The sequence below is a fragment of the Apis cerana genome, linkage group LG3, assembly GCF_029169275.1.
Source record: "Apis cerana isolate GH-2021 linkage group LG3, AcerK_1.0, whole genome shotgun sequence".
Lineage (NCBI taxonomy): Eukaryota > Metazoa > Arthropoda > Insecta > Hymenoptera > Apidae > Apis > Apis cerana.
In genome coordinates, this window is record NC_083854.1 from 6,827,792 (window position 1) to 6,846,609 (window position 18,818).

General features: G+C 45.7%; 1 protein-coding gene across 1 annotated transcript in view; it reads left to right on the forward strand.

The window, feature by feature from the left end:
• The window catches only part of LOC107998261 (probable G-protein coupled receptor Mth-like 1), a 147,178-nt gene that overhangs the window by 59,283 nt on the left and 69,077 nt on the right, over positions 1 to 18,818 (forward strand). The gene's annotated exons all lie outside the window — the stretch shown is intronic.

Genomic DNA, 18,818 nt, shown 5'->3' on the forward strand with positions numbered 1-18,818 from the left:
TTTATTATCGTTTACACGCCACGGTGATCGCGCGTTGACCTTTATTCACGGGAGGATCGTGTAGGGATCGAAGTGGCAACACTTTGCCAGGAATCGTGGCGGTGAGAAGGCGCGTTACTCCGAACGCGTAGAACGATGATCTCGGCGGCGATCGTTAGCGGCCGGATCACGTTTGAGTTTGAGGGATCGGAAGGGGAAGAAGCAGGGCGCCGTCGCGGTGAGAGATGGGATCAAGATCACTCGGTCGACCGGTTAATGGGATGCAATACGGTCGCCATAACGGGCCCTTCCCTTCTTCTTTCGCCATTTTTTCCTCTCCACTTTTTCCCGTCCATTTATCTCTCGCCTTTTTTGCCTCTCTTTCCACGTTTTCTTGTACCAGCTGTATCCTCTTTGCTTCAACTTTTTCGTCCGTTTTCTTTTTTTTCTCTCCATCGAAGAATTATCTCCAATCGCAAACCAATTCTCAGTTGCAACGGAAAGCGGCGCATCCGCGTCGATGACTTCGTCTTCCCTCCCCCTCCGCGTTGCCCTTTTATCGGCGATTTTCTCGCAGCGTGCACACACGGGCCGTACGTGTGTCAGCGACACGTGCGCACGCGTTCCGTATCCACTTGTTGAGGTGTCACCGACACGTTGCGTTTACGCTACCTGCTCTCTACCCGGCTTCGTGATTTTCCACCCGGAAAATTAGCTCGGTGTCATTTGCGGCTGTGCGCCCCGCCGATCCACCCCGCCGAGGTTAAACCGTTCCGCGGTTTTTCCCCGCGCGGGAATCTGCCTAGGCGGCGCCCGCTTCCACCTTTATTCGAAAGGAGGAGGATGTCGAAACGGAACGCAATAATTTATCGAATTTAATTAGCTGGGTTATGAGAGCCTTCATAATTGGACGGGTTGAGCAACAGCTCTCCACGTCGATCGTAAAGGAATTGCGTCGCTTGCTGCCCGCAATCATCTCGGTTATTTATCGATTGCATTTCTTTCTTCCCGAACCTGTGTCGATTCGTGCGGTACACACTTTTACACGAGTCACGATCCGGCGATAAATAGAAGTTGCGCCGATTTCCATTGCTCGTGTGTGACTTTTCGTTCTAATGAACCAAATTCAGAGTTGAGGGGATCGGATATAATGATCGATGTACTCGGTTTGTTTTTTCTCTCTCGTATGCACGAGTCTTCGTTTCGCATCCTCTCGTAATGGAAGCTAAGAGTTTATTATAAATTATTCATAAGGCATTCGAAGGAGGAAAATTTCAGTTCCAATAAATGGATTTCCTCTTGAGAAACGTGTAGCGAGTTCAATTATAAGTTGAGAAAAATTTATTGAAAATCATTCGATAGAAGGATTCAGGTAAAGAAAAGTTTAGCTCCGATTTCCACGAACTTTTCTTCGCTCCTCTCAACTCTTCCAAGAAACGCGTGTACTCAACCCTAGGAAAATTGCACGTGCGATTAAAGTATAAGCACGGTATCCAAGCCGTCAATCGATGGCATCGCGTCACGCTTAATTGCCGACGAAGAAGGCAGCGTCCGAAAGACTCTCGCTTCTTACTCACCAGAGGTAAACTCTTCGAAACTTGCTCCTCCGTTGGACGCGCGCGTGCGCCCATTTTCTGAGAAATTCTTCAATTACCTAACATCCAAGACAGCTTCCCACGGTCAGCGAAGTCGTTGCACGCTCGCATACCGACGTATCCACCACGAGGATTGACCTCGTCGTTGTCGTTGTCGTCGCTCGCAATTCTTCGCCACTACTTTTGCTCCCGACTTGTGCGCGCACTCAACGAGAGAGCGTTTCGTTTCTTCTCTAAACGAATTTGCATTCCTACGAGCCTGGCTGGTAGGAAGATCTCCTCCGCGAGAGAACTCGATGCGTGTCCTTTTACGTGTCCTGTTCTCTGCGAGCTCCGGATTTTCACGAGAAAAATTTCACGGAGGTGAGGGTCGATCGTTCTCTTCCATCGAAATCTTTCACGGTTGCTTTTTAGCGGAAACGAGAAGGGATAATTTAGAGGAATGTTTGAAACGAAACATTTTGCAAACATTTTTCTCTTAACGAAGAAGAGTGGTATTGAATTACAAATAGAGAATAATGATGGAATATTGCACGAGGCTGTTTATTTTTATCGAGAAGAAATGAAGAATAGATACGAGATAAAAATCGGGGAGATTTTTTTTCCCCCGATGTACGATTTAGATGAGTTTTAGAGAGAGAAAGTCTGGTCACGAAGGGAGATCGTTTTTCGAAGGGAGGTTAATGGAAATCGTTAGGGCGAAAAAGCGCGGATTTCGTGTGTTAACTGGAAGTAAAGGCACGATCGATCATTGTCAAGATCGAAGAAGAAACCCGTCTAATCTCGGCCGCGAAACAATGGTCGGACAGTGGGACAGAACGAAGAACAAAGGCGGAATGTATCGTTCGAGGATCGTGGTCAAGTGTATATTGGCCTTCCGCCGTGTGTGCGCGTGTACGTGTGCGCACGTGTACGTGTTGCTAGTTAGGGGACTTCACTGTTCTCGAAGAGTGGCTCATTAACTTCGTTTATCTCGTCCCCGATAGCTGCATCAGGGACTCACTCGGCTTCTTTTGCCGCACAAGATCGCGCTACACCGCCAACGAGTTAATAGCATCGATCGTTGGTAATATATGTGTCCTGGCAAAATTCCTCGCAAGAAGATGCATATTGCACAGATGTAAAATGCATCCAAACGTATCGACTGAATTCTATCCCCGTTATTATTCGCCTCGAGACGAGATCTCTGTGTATTTTCAAACGTTCCAAGATTCGCAATATGAGGAATATATGAGTCCATAACGTAGCAGAAATGTTTTCAGAATTTTTACACGCCGCTAAACAAGGAGAAATACGGATATCCGATTACTTTTATTCATCTTTTACGACTCGAGAATGTCTATCGCGTTGTTATTGTTCTTCGATACGAGATCTGTGTATTTTCAAACATTCAAACAAGATTTACAATATGAGAAAATATGAGTCCATAATGTAGCAGAAATTTTACAAATTTTACAAATCGAGAATCTCGCCTCTCTCTCTCTCTCTCTCTCTCTCGCAGTTTCCATTTCCCTGCGTTTATATCCATGGTGCAAAGTCTCGTCACGGATCTTAACCCAATATCGTTTGAGACAATCAGGAACGGGACGCTAGGTCAAAGATCCGACGTGTCGTCGGTGGATCGCTTCGCGTCCGTTCCCCAGCTCTTTGCCAAGATTCGTTTTCATAACTAGAAAGTTTCGAGCCTGAGCGAACCTAAGGCGAGATATACCCAAGGCAAGGCGGAATTGGCAAGCGTGGTGGCGGATGAAAGAAGAAAAGAAAAGGAAGGAAGGAGGAAAAGGGAGTTTCAGAGACGCTTCAGGGACGTGATCAAGAACACCGGCCGGTTTGTCGTGGCGCGCATCCCAACGAAGCTTGATTAAGGTCCCTTCTGTTCTCGAACACAGTAGCTCATTAATTCCGTTATCTCATTTTCTGCAGTCACCGGATCTCTTGACCAACGGATCGAACCAATTGCCCTCGCGTTACCCGCGCTGAAAAAAGGAAGAAGAAAAAAAAAAGCACGTCGGGGAAATGTTCATATTGCGAGGAGCAGAGAAATGGGTTGCACCGTTTTGCCGGTGGTGATAGAAAAGCGATCTCTAGTCGGGGGGTCGGTTATAAATAGATTAATTCTCCGTCCATCGGCAATTCGTTGGGCCGGCGAGGCAAGAGGGGCTTGACCTACATCCTACGGACGATTGGCTGCACCGACGAATTCGTGTGTGTGTGCGCGTGATTTTGTTTTTTTCTTTTTTTTTAATTTTCCATTCGAATCGAAAATAAAATTCTACGTGTTCCTGTGAATTTATTATTCGAAGAAAGTTTCTCTTTCGTGAGGAACATCCATGATAATCTATGAAAATTCTGAGAAGAAGAGAAACAAATCGTGAGATCGTGTCGGGACATTTTTTATCTTTATACAACGTCTTGAAGAATTTCTTAACTAAGCTTTCTTTTTTTTTTTTAGAGAGAGAATTATTCCAAAATTTTTCTACTTGCACGAGATCGATCGTCCCGTGTCGAAAATTCTCTGGCAGCTCGACCAAACGTTTTAGCTCAATTCTCCCGGACGTCCGGACTAATTAATCGAATTAAACAGTTCCCGCTGGATCTCCCTTTGCCCTCCTCTTCCCGCTCCTCGAAACGTCTCTTCTTTTGTCGCCTAACATCCGTGAACACTACGGATTAGCAGAAAGAGGAGGAGAGAGAGAGAGAATCTTGAAGAGGAGATTTCCAGTTCGATAGATTTTCAAGGGGCTAAGGGTGAATTCTCGGGTAAATTAGTTTAACCCGACGAGTAGGTCGGCAGACTTCCTAGCTCCGATCCCAAACGACCATCTTGGAGGATTCCTCGAGACTGTGAACGCAACAAGATATCTCGCTGACCGTCACGTTTGCGGTTGCTTTCGGTTTACCCTCGCGTCCTCGCATCTGCCTACGTGGAGAGAGGATAGGGGAGGGAAAGAGAGCCGTCTTCCAAGGCGAAAGTCGTCCATGGCCTCCCCACCATGGAGTTCTCGAGGCAAGTTTCGTATAATTCTGCCACCGGTTCGGACCAGTCCATTTCCTCGGCTCTGTTGACACATCTCGACCCGACCTCGAGTCCAAATATTGCTCTCGACCGACCGACCAACCGTGTCAAGACCCGTGGCCAACGTACAAGTATCGTTTTCCTTCGCTCCGTTCGAGAATATGCGTATATAGCATATTCGAAGCATCGCGTTTCAGCAAAATTGGTTTTGGACAAGATTTGCCAAGATCGAACGCGTGTTATTTCACTTGTTACCTACTTGCAACGGTTTTTCGCTATGCAACTATGCAACCGAGCATCCTCGTTCCTTGTTTGCTTCTTCTCGTAACGATGATGAAGAAGTGGGCGGGAAAATGATTCCCCGTGTTTCCTGTCCTCGTTTAATTTGTCTTCTTGCTGGCTCGTTATTTATATCTATATTATACACGGTGTACAGAAGCTGCGCGTGGGTGCGTATAAAGGAACGAATTTGTTGGAGACGCAAAGACGATGTGAATATTTCCAAGCTCCCCGCAAACGTGTACTCGATATCGTCTAAATAAATGAATATAATATAGAAATATCGTAATTAGGCGGAGAATGGAAAGAAAAATTCTTTTCGGGCGGAAATATCGAGGACAAGATCGATGGAATAAAATTAAAAGCAGATAGGACAATCCAAGGATTTACGAGGAATCGTGCGGTGAAAGTGTTTATAATCCATCGGCGTAACCGGGACCGCGCCTATTTCTGTTCGCCATGAGGAGCCGTACCGATCCCCGTGGAAAAATTTCTTGGCACAGGGCGGAGAATCAGTGCCGCGAGGCTTGACGAAGTATGCGCGTGTATATATATTCGAATAGACGCACGGAGAATTAAAACAATTTCGTGAACTTGTAACTTGATGTAATAGTAATAATTTCAAGAGCAGACAGCGTCTCGATAGAATTTTTGAAAGATAGAGATACCAAGAGATGGATTATTTGAAAGAAGGAATACGATCCAAGTCATCGTGATAGACCGATTGCGCCCTAGAGTCTAAATATAACCCGTTTGATAGTCTTGATGATGGAATTTCCGTTAAAAGGAATCCGTCCAATAATAATAATAATTCTAAGAGCAGAGATCGAAGAAGAATAAAACCAAGTCTCGACACAAGTCATCGAAACGAGGAAGCAATCGTGATAGATAGCTCTAAATATAACCTAAGTATAATCCCCCTCATTGACGATGGAATTTAGCGAAGATGGTTAAGGGATAGAATTTGTCCAAGGGTGGAAGAAAATGGAGAGATTCGCGGGAAATGGACGGTATAATCGAAACGTAGAAGGGCGTGACCGGACGTCGATCGGCTTTGACATCGCTTTGTCGTCTCCCGGCCCGTTTCCATCACCCCGTCCGCGGCCCTCCTCCTTCTTCCTCTCCCTTTTTCCCTCTACAGTCCAGGGATCAGCGAGCGAACGAGCGAACGAGCGCGAGGTTAACGACTTGGTCCGTTGCTTCTTCTTTTCCATCGTTCCACGGGACTGCTCGTTACCGCGTTAGATAATGCATGCAAATTGCATTAAGCCAACGTGACTACCGGTTCTCGGTTCAACATCCAACCTCTGTCTTTTTCTCCCCTCCCTCCCCTCCCCGCCGTGCGCGCTAGTCAACGACCTGTCCATGCAAAGATAGACGAATCGCCAGCGCAAGTTTACCGTTGCAGTTTCCAGCCCAATCTATTAAGCCGGCTGTCAACCGGGCCTCCCTCGTATTATGGATGTCCGTGACTCGACCAGTGAATCACTCGAGACGTTTAGAAACATCGAAAACTTGGAGCCTCCCTTTGAAGCCTCCTCGTTCGTTCGTTCGCCTTGTACACTTGTACTCCGTTTCGTCGAAACTTGGGCCTCTTGTCGGTCGCAGACTGGACGGTTCGGCGCGGCTTCTTTGCTCGGTCGCGTCGCGGGCCGTCGTCGTGAAAGAACCGGCGGCGAGCAATGGACTGTGCCCCGTCTCTCCGCAGGGTTTAATTACTCCGCAGGCAGAGGGATCCGCTCGTTGGTCTCGAGGGGTGGGAAGGGGGAGGCTGTTCTTGGTCCGAGGGACGGGGAGTTCTCGTTTTAATGCACGGCAATTAGGGATGGCTCGAGCGCTGGCTAGATAAATTGCCAAGTATTAGCGGGCAAATTGCTACATTTTGTTATTGCCGCGTAATAATGATAATCGGCGATAATTGACGTTCAATGGTTGACGATGTTGCGATCTTCTCGGTGATCGAGAGAGAATCGTTCCTCTTTCAGGATTATTATTATTATTATTGTTGTTGTTGTTGTTATTATTATGATTTTTGTTTAATTGCGTCACGTGTCGATTACGGGTGGGAGATGTATGTAGGTTAGAAAAATGTATAGGATACGTTTTTTGGAATTTTATGGAGTTCGGGAGAAATGAAAATTTCGATGGAGATAACTTTTCTATCAAAAGTATTGTGATGTGTAAAAAAGCATTGCTTGTACGATTTCATGAATATTCAAAAGAACGTGAAAATATTCGCAATTGGAGAGACGATATCATCCATATAAAACCGTCTCGTTGTTCGCAACGTTCGTTCTGTTGCAATCTTTTCCAGCTATATTAACAATTACCATTTTGTAAAAAAAAAAGAATCTCTTCAAAAACTGTATCCAGACTTTTGTTACGAAGTGTGTCCAATCGATCCGATAATAATAAGAGCGCAATCATTGGCAAAATATCGATCGTCGAAATATCAATCAAAGGGGAAGTTTATTCGATGCAAAAGACCGGTTTGCCCTGGTGTTAATACGCCTCAATTGTCCTCATTTGCACACGGCCGGATGTGGCCGGTAAGGGCACTCGTTTTCTGGAGAAACTCGACGGCCGATCCGCTGTCACGCACCGCCATTAACCGGTGTGATCGGAATTATACTCGAGTGAATCACGCGGTGGATGGAAACCGGCTTCCTTCCTGGCCCGCGCTACGCCTGCCTCGGATTATTCTATCGATGGGATTTCAATTTCTGCGTTAATACGCGCACCCCCGACCCCTATCTTCCTCCCTTCGGGTTATTTGCATTTTATACGGTCCACGAACCGTGGCGCGGGCTTATCGATCCTTAATAGCCGGCCTGGATGTTGATTGAAATTCTGAGACGATCCTGAAAATCGGCCGTGACGTTATCGTCGCGTGCCGGGCGCCGCCGATCATCGACGATCATCCATCGAATCTCTACTTTACCGGATGATAATCGATTCCCTTCGACGAAACTCTCCCGATCGACGATTTAAACTTCGCTGTTTATACGAATGAATGGAGCATTTAAATTTTCACGTGCTTTTTTTACTCGAACCACGCTTTTTCAACGATCGATCGACAGAGAGTTCATCGACGAAGAATCAGAAATACAAGAAAATTCGAAATATCGCAGGATGCAGCCACAAGAAGAGGTTACGCGTTAAGTTTAATTATCAAACTTCCGTGTAACCCGTCACGTTAATTGACACATCGTCACGCAACGCTTCTCCCCACGAGGATCTGGTAACCATCCACAACGGGTTTCATTCCGTGTCGCAACAGCGAGAGAAAAACCATCGTAAAACCTTTCCATCCCCCAAACTACCCCTAGTAGATAGTTTAACCTAAACCAGACGCGCCTCGAGATCCCCCCTCCCCCACTCGAGCATGAAAGACTATGGCTGCGGCGGACATCGTTGGTAGATAAGAGGCATCATCGTACGAGCAAAGAAATCGCTTTACGGAGCAAGTTAATACCGTGGAACCGGTAAATCATGAACGGTCGTCAGGATTTGGAGCATGATTCCCAAGGGAATGGGAAATTTCTCGGGGATCGGTGCCAAGCAGTTGCGCCCAAGCTTCCTCTTCCATCGTTTCGCCGGGATGGAAAGCTCGCGATGATACGTCTCTTCGTCCTCGTTCGAGGACTACGTAATGCCGGTGGTTCGTTCTCCTCCGTGGCTCGCTCCGTATTTTCGGTCGCCAAGATTTCTTGCAGGGAAGAGGCTTCGTTGTTGGCGTTTTTTATTGGCTTTGAAGCAGCAGTCGAGTCTCGTTCCTCCTCCAAGCACGGTTGTACGTGCGGTAACTGTGAGCATTTCCAACCAAGTTGGAATCTCGTTGTTGAATTTTGTCATTGGCTCCAGATAGCGCATTTGTCTTGAAAATGCCTAGTTCGAGTCTGTCGACGCCTTGGGAACGTGATTCGCATGTTTCTTCGTAGAGAGACGTACATGTTGTATACGACTCGATGGACGTTTCGCTTTAGGAATTCAGGCTTCATCCACGATTATCTTTCCGATTGGTGTGTCCGCGTTATAACGTTCCTCCTGTAAAAATTCTCAAATTCAGAAGACATTGTCTAGGATACAAATCTTGTGACAAATCCGTTTCTCTGGAGAATGCAAATTCGCAACAACTTTGATCGTTACCTGTCCTCGTAACAGATTTCGAGTCCTGATTTTCTCTGCTTTCCTCGAACTGACTAAACGTGACGAGAACGTCGCTCCAGATTCTGTTGTCTTTGGCAGGATATTTCCAATTCGATTGCAAAACGTAGGATACAAGTTTGTCACTCGGCTCTGCCCGAAATCGTACAACTTTCGCGAGTAGCATCGATGTGATCGAAGGAATCTACGTTTAATCGAAGGATTAAATTTCCGTGTTAACATAGTACCATCAGACATTCTATTAGCCAACTTTCACCGCTTATGGCCTTTACATCTAATATATATATATATATATATAAAGACAATCCAGAAAGGAAAGGTTATCCAGCAGTGATAGCATAGAGAATGGAAAGTGGCTTTCGACATCGTTCGAAACTTTCCTCGTTCTTTTTATTTTTATTCGAATATTCCTCTTCCTTGAGCTCTTCTTTCCTTTATTTTTATCTTCGACATTTCATATGCCTATCGAAAGAAATAATCTTGTTTCGAGCCAGCAATCGATATTAATCCTCGAAAAACTGAGAAAACATTTTGCGCTCTCGCTTCCACCTTCGTTAAACTTGCACCATCTCGCGACAAGAGGAAGAACGAGGGTAGGAATTCAACGAGTGGCGTACTATCGACCCCCTGTTGAGACGAGACACCGTTTCAAGTACTAGAAAAACGAGGAGCAAGAGAGGATGCGTCGAGTCTTCGCCGACTTCTCTTTCTCTATCTCTCTCTTTCTCTCTCTCCCACTACTCGCGTTGACTCGTTGCACAAATCATGCGTGTAACGAGTGAGGAAGGCATGCACGAGAGGAGGTGGGCCATCCCATCACGGGTCCAGGTCGAGCGGGATAACGACGTGAACAGCGCGAAAGAGATAACGAGGAGAAATTTAGGACGACCGTTCGGCCGGTTTCAATACCGAAATGGCGAAACTGTGTAACCGTGAACAGGTAATTAGCCCACGGTCCACGTGTGCAAACGAAACGAAAGGGTGGAATTAACAGCGACGAGGAGGCAGCGATGGTCGTCTAAATGTGATCAACACTTTGGAATTACGACGATTGTACCAGGAATGGGTAATGACGATAAAATTGAATGATCAAATATTGATAATTTTAACTGATTTTAATTCAGTTAAAATTATTAAAACGAAAAAAAAGAGAAGAAAGAAAACAGCGCGTTTTTCAATCGTATTTATTACCTCAATTTCGTAAATTCGAAGCTTCGATTTACAAATTCGACAATTTGTCGAAGAATCACTTGAATCAACCGAAATTTCATCCAAGTTCCATCCCGCTTAATCATCGATCTGCCGTTCGATCTTTATACCCAGATAAAATTCGATGTCTGATAGGAATCGCTAAATGGGAAATCGCTTAATAGAACGGATCGATCACGTTCAATCCGAGTTTCTCTGCGGATAAATCGCGGGGAACCGCGGAACAATCGAGCTAATTATTATTTCACGGCTGGATTGCAATTTCGAGCACGTTACGCGCGTGAAATGCAATCCGGTTCTGGAGGTCTGGTTCGATAAATCCACGACGAATTTCGACGAAAGATAGGGGAGAATTAAGAGTGGCTTCCCTCCTCTCTTCGTGACAGCGAACTCTCTCTTTCTCTCTCTCGAAGCGTGACATTGTCACGGATCGTGTTGCACGATACGCTCATCTTCCCCAATCGTGATCGCGCGCCTAGCCAAGCGAGCCGAGGCTGAATTTCAACTTAGACGCTGCTGCCGCCTGGCCTTCTCCTGAACGTTACACACTTTTCACGGAACTTGGTCGATCAGTTCGATGCTCGAATTGCGATTTCCTCCACGATGTTTCCCTCGTCGCTGTATATCGAAACACGCTATTTACGGATCGAGTGGGAGGACGTGGAAATTTAATTTACGTGAAGATGTTTATGTTTATAAATAAAATTTCCAAATTACCACGGTGTTTATCTAAATGGAAGAAGAAAAAGAGAAATCTTCTGGAAAGAAAGAATATAATAATAATCCATGACTTATATATTATATATACGAAAGATATATCGTATCGAATATTGTTCATACGATTCCTCAAGAAGAAGAATAATAATTCATCTTCGAAAAAGAAAACACGGTTCGTGAAGAAAACTTTGGAAGCGGGTCAAGCGCCGAAACTGGCTTATTTCTCTGGCAGGATCGCAAACTCGGTAACACGGTAACGCGAGGGCACGAGGAAGCGGAAAGTGGGATGGAAGAGGCGGTGGAACGGTGGTGCGAGAGAGAGGAGGATGTCGATGACCCCGGCCTAAGGCTGCACCTGCATCACCTGCGGCCAGAGGAGAGGTGGTGGTGTACGCGTCCCCGTCGACGGAGAAAGATCGTCGCCGTTCGACCGTGCGGTGAACTTGATCTTGAAAAAAGTTGCTCGGCCATCTGTGCCGCCTCTCGAGAGGGGAGGGATTCCGAGTCGGCGAGAGGCATCGGCGACGATCCAACGCGGAATCCGCGGATTTGTCGAGCGTTTCCTCGTTCGTGATCGCCAGATCTTGCCTCGTTTCGACGTGGATCATTAACTCGCTGCGTCTGAGAATTCTCGGAATTATTTACCATATGGGAACCGATCGTGGTGGGATGGCTGGTTAACTCGGATTACGATAGCCGGCTTGTTGGAATTATCGTGAATTGGTATGGGATCCTCGGCTAGATGGAAACTTGGGTTTATTCGCACGAGGAGGAGGATCGTCGTGAAAGCAGACCCGTTTTGTTTTCAGAATTGCAAAAAATTATGATCTTATGAAACTTACTCTTTGGGGATTTGATTATGAATGTTGGGAAAGAATTAAGAATTATCAGAGACTTAAAATAATAAGATAAACAAGTGGTAATAAATTAAAGTTAATAAGAGTCGTGTTATAAGAACGATCGATCCAACTTTAATATATTCGAAACGATATAATACATCGTTCCATTCTGTCAATGTTCCAGACGAAGAATTATTCGATTAATAGAGTTCTCGATTTCTCGAGCGAATGCCGTAGACGTATCTCAAAGATGATTAATGCCATCAACGGTAGCCATTTGAAATACAGTATAGACAGTTTGTCGATACCTTTAGTTAGACGAATAGTCGGGAGAAATAAATTACTCCGGCGAAATCCGGGTCAAATCACCGTTTAAATTAAAATACTAAAGTATTAAGAGAAACATCCCGGAAATATTTCTCCCTATTTTCCATCATTTCTCAACCACGATATTTTTCTTACACAAAAGTATTGGACGAGAAGAAGCGAATCGTTTTTCTTTAAATCCCCCAATTATCAATTTCACCTTTTTTTGAAACTCATTCCTTATCTTCGACGAATTTCTCGCGATCGTATCATCGATTTAAATTAAAAGGCAAAAAATTGGTGTGGAAAAATTGCTACGATATTTTGCCCGCGTCCCAGGAATGAAACAAACAGTCTCTCAGCCAAGTTTCATGTTTACGTATATATTATTTAGTCGAACGGTTGAAACCGACGTCCTGTTTCTCCTCCCGTTGATATTGCGTCGTTGTTTCCTGTCTGAGTAACGGTAACCCCGGTGTACAATTCTCGTCGCGCAACCTGTGCCTAAGCGCAGAGATGTTATCGAGTCGCGCTTGTGCGCGGAACAGCCGCGCTCTCGACCGCGATCTCGACCGGAGATATTTTTCATTGTTACCTCGTAGAAAGTGCGCGCAACCGAATGGTCGGCTCTCTGAACGTGCCGTTAGGCCACGTGCTCTCGAAACTTTAATAAAGGTATAACGTCGTCTCGTTGTTGCTTACTCCTCGTTGAAGGAACAAGAAGCGTGGATAATCGTGGGCTGCGTTTGAACGCACACACGGGTGGAAAAGATTCCCGTCGCGAATCGAACGCAATAGCTAAAAGCGGGTGAGGATTTATTTGTCGAAGTCGTTACGGTTGGGAAACGGTGTAGGTTTGTTTGCCAAAGACACTGGCAAACGATATTTATTTAGTGTGGCTGAATTGAAAAATAGATGGATGGCCGTGCGGGGAACGCTTCTTCTTCTTCTCCTCCTCCTCCTTCTTCTTCTTCTTCGTCGACGTCGTCCTCTTTTTCTTCTCGCCTCGAGAATGACGAATCTCTCGTGATTTCTAAAATTGATACTGAGTGGTGGCCTTAATTTCGTGCTTGTTACTTGTTAGGCGAGAAGGAATGTGCAAGGAATGTGTATTTTGTTAAGACGACCCGTGTTAGATCGTGCAATTATTATCGTGTTGGCAAGGTTAAACGTAAGAATGTGGAAAATTCTTCGTCCTCCTCTGTAGTTAATGATCAACGTTTCGATCGTTACAATATTAATTTTCGACGAGTGAAAGGAAGTAAAAGTTCTTTTTCGTCGGAAATTCAATTGACAAACTCAGGATTATAAAATTATTAAATATTAGAGAGAAAGAGAGAGAGAGCTTCCACTTAATTTTATCATCGTGCTACGACGAAGTAGCAGCATCAAACGTAAAATCCATAGAATCTTCGTTCTCTGGGATCGCGCAAGTACAATTTCCGGTAACGTAAATTCAACTTGGAAATCAAAAAAAAAAAAAAAAAAAAGGAAGAAAAAAGAAGAAAAGAAAAGAAAGAAAGTACACGTTCGAAAGCACGTTTACGAGGGTAGCGAGGTAACTTCATGCGAAGCTGTATAACTGGCGCAGAAATTACGTTCTGCCTAATTGTTCCTCCAGTAGTAGGAACTGTCGGGGTCATTGCGATCTCACGTTAGTCGTTCTCTCATTTCCTAGCGGAAATGAGGAAGGGTGGTTCCACGCCAGGCCGCAACCACCGCCACCACCACCACCAGGTCGATCCTCTCGATTTGTTTACGCACTCTGTTAATTAACCTCGATAATTGGATACGTGCCAAGCGCGTTGCCAACTCTACCCCCCTCTTTTTCCATGTTCCATTTCTCGCGAAAGAGAAACTCGAACGGACGATGTAACTTTTCCCGTGCGTATTATATTTTAAAAATTACAACATCCTTTTTCCCGAGAAAGGGGGCACCGAATTAACCAATTTGCACGAACAAACAACTCGCCTTTGAACTCGAGAAAAAGCGTGGAAAAGAAGGAAAACCGCTCTCCTGCGATATTCAATCGAGGCGTCGTCTTCTACTTATTCTCCTTCCAGCGACCCACCTTCGAGCCCATCGTGGAATCCTCATTTCATTTCCGCAAATAAGACCGAATTCCCGTGGAATTTTACCGAAAAACCCATCCACCCTGCGCATATTCCGTACACGTAAATGCACTTCGTATGCGAGTATCGCGCCAGCAACGGACCCTGCTCTACTCTTCTTTATTTCGAAAAAATTCCGCATTCCTCGCCGCGGAATAATGGACGGCCGTCGTTCCAACGATTCATCCGCGAGCAATCTCTCGGCCCGCGACACCCGGTCATGAGCCGATGAAACAACGCGAAGAATGCCTGTTCCGCTGCGTGTCCGGTCCGGCAAACGTTTTAATAAACTCCAAAGCTCCTCTCAAACGTCCTTTGACCTTTCTCCAGCCTCGAAACGCGGGGAAACGAGTGGAGAGGAGCGGGGATAGGAAGGATCCCCGTGAGAATCGATCAAAAGGATAAGATCGAACGTTAATTGGCGACAGGAGACGAGGACCAGTGTCTGATTGCTGCAATCGTTGACCCGTTGTCGCTCTTTATTAAATCGGAGGGAGTGGGACGATATGTCGGCGATATTTCTCACAGATTTCATTCCCTTCGAGAGGAAGGAAGGAAGGAAGGATCGATTTCGTATCGCGGTTGTAAAAGTATGCTTTCCCAATTGTAAGTAACCATTTCCATGTTCCACGTTTGTTCTTGTAAACCGTTGTACAAAATTAATTCACAATCATCGAGGAAACAAATAAGTATCTTGAATTTTTATTAACTATTCCTCTTCTGATACTTAATTATTGATCTCGTTCCTCGCTATTGGATACAAATCGACCAAAGAATCCCGAAAAACGGTGTAAATTAACCGCGCGAACTCGAATTTCGAGGAGGGAAGAGAAAATCCTCGGGATGAGGAGCAGGATCAGCTGACGGAGCAATCTTTCCAGTACTATTTGATTCCTCTTTCTTTTTCCCCTCGTGGAAATCACGGTTTCTCGTTAACCGGGACACGATTCCAGGGAGATAGTGGAGTACGCGTGGTCGCGTCTCCCCGCGGATCACGGTTGCCAACGACCCCTCCGCCGAAATAATTGAATAATTCAGGCGGAGTCGCGTGGTGCCGCCAGTTTGCGGAGTGTCAGGGTGTCTCTGCTCTCGTGGCCCCACGCACACACGGCCAGCGAGACATATTCCGCTTCGTATAACCGGCTGTTTCGGTGTCGCTTTTCGCGTCCGCTTGATACCGAAACCTTTCTTCCTGCCTTCAACGGAGAGAAAGAGAAAGAGAGAGAGAGAGAGAGGAACGAAAAGGGACAGGTTCTCGCGTTAAAAGGACACCCGATACGTGGAAGTTGGTTTAAAAGGACACTTAATACCCGCTCCAGATGGTAGCCACAATTTTGAAGCTATCCTTTTCAATTTTTTTCCCCCTCCCCCTTCTTTAAACTTGTCATTCGTTCCAGTTTGGAATTTTGTTTCGAATTTGTTTCCACGTCGATGATAATCCGAGCGATCAGTGTAAAAAAATATCAAGTTTGATTAATCTCTTCCTTTCTAACGAGAATTGGAGAGATTAAACGAGACAGGATAATCGCTTTAGGGTTTAATTTAATGTAATGGAATAAGTTCAAATTTAACGATATTCTCCTAATTTATACGATAATATAGATAATAAGTGATTCTCCCGATGAAATTTGATGGTATACGCGAGAGATGATGTTTCACTTTTGTGCTTGTCAGGTATCTAGATCATCTTTCACGCGCAATTACCTCCTCGTTATTTCAATAAACGTATCAAGTAGAACTTCCTTTCTTGGGGCTAGGAGAGGGGAGGGGGGCGGGCAGGGACAATTTTTATTACATACTTCGATAAATGAAGAATTTCGTAAAATTTTCACAAGAACACACATTCTGAAACATCCGTTTAACAAATACTGATTACTCCGCTTTTCGCGTGCGAGAATAATAACGTGCTAAGATCGCGACACCTAGCTACAACCATCAGTTTCTTAAATAACCGTTGAGCAGAGAAACATTTATCGAGGAATCGATTCATCAAGCATCCCGAGACGGAATCACGTCAGACTGCCAATTATAAACGATCGCGTATCCCGATTCGTTAAACCGACCGAGCACGAATATAAACGTCTCGATGATAAAATTTGAATTGTCACGGCACATCCAACCGGCTCTTCTATCGCGTTATTAATCCACAGACCGAACCGGTCCGCTCGGAGAATCGTTGGAACGATCCAACGCGGTTGGATCCGTGTGGCACTTATCAAAAGAGGGAGGAGGAGGAGGAGGAGGAGGGTGGTCCCTCCCCGAGGATGTGTCACTCGCGGCACCGCTCAAATCAGATTTTCTTCGCTTAACGCCCTGTCAGTTCTCGCTTTGCAAGCGCGTTGCTCGCTTCAGGAATCACGTCGGCGTCCGTCAGCCCGGTTTATTGCATTTCCACCGGGTTTCGTCTCGTTTTCACGGTTTGTTTCGCCCTTCATTTCCCCGCCAGCCGCGCCTCGTCGCGCTCCTCTCCTCTCTCTCTCTCTCTCTCTCTTTCTCTCTGTTGTAACGCTCTCCACGAGGAGGACGTCGACGACGTTTCGAAGACGCAGCTCTTGCAGCTTCTGACACTTTTCGTCGGGTCGCGTCACTCTTGTATCTTTCTTCGCGCGTGCACTGCTCCCTCTCCCCTCGCCCTCACCCACTTTGTCCTCGAATCACCCCCATCCACAAGCTTTTCTTCTTCCTTCCTTCCTTCCTTCCCTCTTCCTTCTCTCCCTTCTTTCCTTCCGTCGCGTCAATCTCGATACAAAGAATTCGTCTCCTTTAACCCGTCAAACCCTCGGCCCCCTTTTTCATATTCACCCCGCAAAAGGAGAATCGGATCAATCCGCGGCGGTGGAAAATTTATAAGCGCTCGAAAGAGGTGTGTATCGTTTCGTAGGATAGAATCGAGAGATCGAGAGGTGGATATATGGAGATGGTGGATGATACTCTTTCGCTACGAATTCTCTCATGTTATTAATCTTCGATAGTTGATTATAAATCAAGGTATGGATATTTTCCCGATCGATATCACAATTCTAGAATTTCGATCTGAAATGATACTTTTCGCTCGCTTTATTTTTCCTTTTTGCAATTAAATTGCGAAACAAAGCGAGTACCTTTTCCGAAACTACTGGAAGACACCTAAAAGCACGAGACTCGATACTTTCACATTTTCGCAGCCCGATATTCCCACCTTGAAATCCCATCTCGAGATTCGATACGATCTATCTCGAAACGGAATATATACTTTCACGGAAACTCGGAACGTTTCTAGAAGACAAACGTGGCACGGGATCCACCATCCACCACGTGTTACCGCGACTCTTTCTCCGGTTTCCCTTCCATTCAACGGCGAAGAATAGACCTCATTGAGCCGGGCCTGATCGAATCGGAGGAAAGAAAAGAAAATCGGAATCGAGCGGGTCGTTAACGTCGAGAAAGACGTCGCCCGGTTATTTTTACTCCTTCGGTCCACATTTTTATTCGCGAATACCATTCGTCGTCGTCTCTCATACGCGACCACGTTAAAGGCGCATCCGTTTCCCCACTCGAGCAGTCCCTCTGTTCTCTCTCTCTCTCTCTCTCTTGCGCCGCGTCGTCTTTCGCGAATCGAATCAGCATTCGAGGAGGAGGTGGAGAAAAATCCGCGCGACGAGACGCGCCACGAGGCAGCGTGACTCGCGCCACTGTGTATATCATCCATATGAAATTCTCGGCTGGCCGAGCTCAGAACCGGCGAAAAAGGAAGAAGGAAGAAGGAACGGCGATGGAATGCGACGTTGGCACGCGTGCCTCGCCAACGACCAACCTTTATTTGCCTTCCTTCCTTCTCCTTCTTAATTGAATACGTTGCGTTGCGTTTCTTTCGCTTCGCGAACGAGAAGAGGGTCTTCTTTTCTTTTTCTTTTTTCTTCTTTTTTTTTTTCGTTCAATTCTTTTCTAATTAATTCCTGAATTTTTGGAGAAGAAGGTATAAACGAGGTCGTAAATATTTTTCCACAGTAATCGTTGATATATCTGTGAAAAAAACATATTTTCATATAGAATTGGAATATGTCAGGATGAAAGTACAATCTCTAAATGTAGTTTCTTCACTGTTGATTGCAATCTTGACGTAAAACGCGAGAGATCAAACGACAAATTAAAACTCTCTTACGAAATCCTTTTCCATCGGAAAAACGGTACGCGAATTTCGAATCGAAGAAGCAGAGGGGTGGAACGAGTTCTCGTTTATTTCGAATTAGGGAGGGGTTTGTCCCCGCGAGGTCCTTCCTCGGATATGAACGAAGGTTCAATGGCGTTGTTCGAGGAGCTCGCGAGGGTCCTGGATGGGCCCCTTTTCGGCGAGCAAACATGCGGGATTATTAAACCGTCTACGCGCGGCGGAGACGTTTCATCTTTGATTGGCCGGGACGTAATGGGAATTCCCGGTCGATCCCAAGTTTACGAAGGGTGATACTCGCCTCGACTACTGTGTGTATTATACGCCCCTCATCTTTCTCTTCTCTTCGTGTCGCTTTAGCTACGCTCTATTTGTGATTCGGGCTTAATTGTGTAATTCGAAAGGCTGTGAATGTCTACCACCGTGTCCAAAAGTGAGAAACGTGGTAAAGG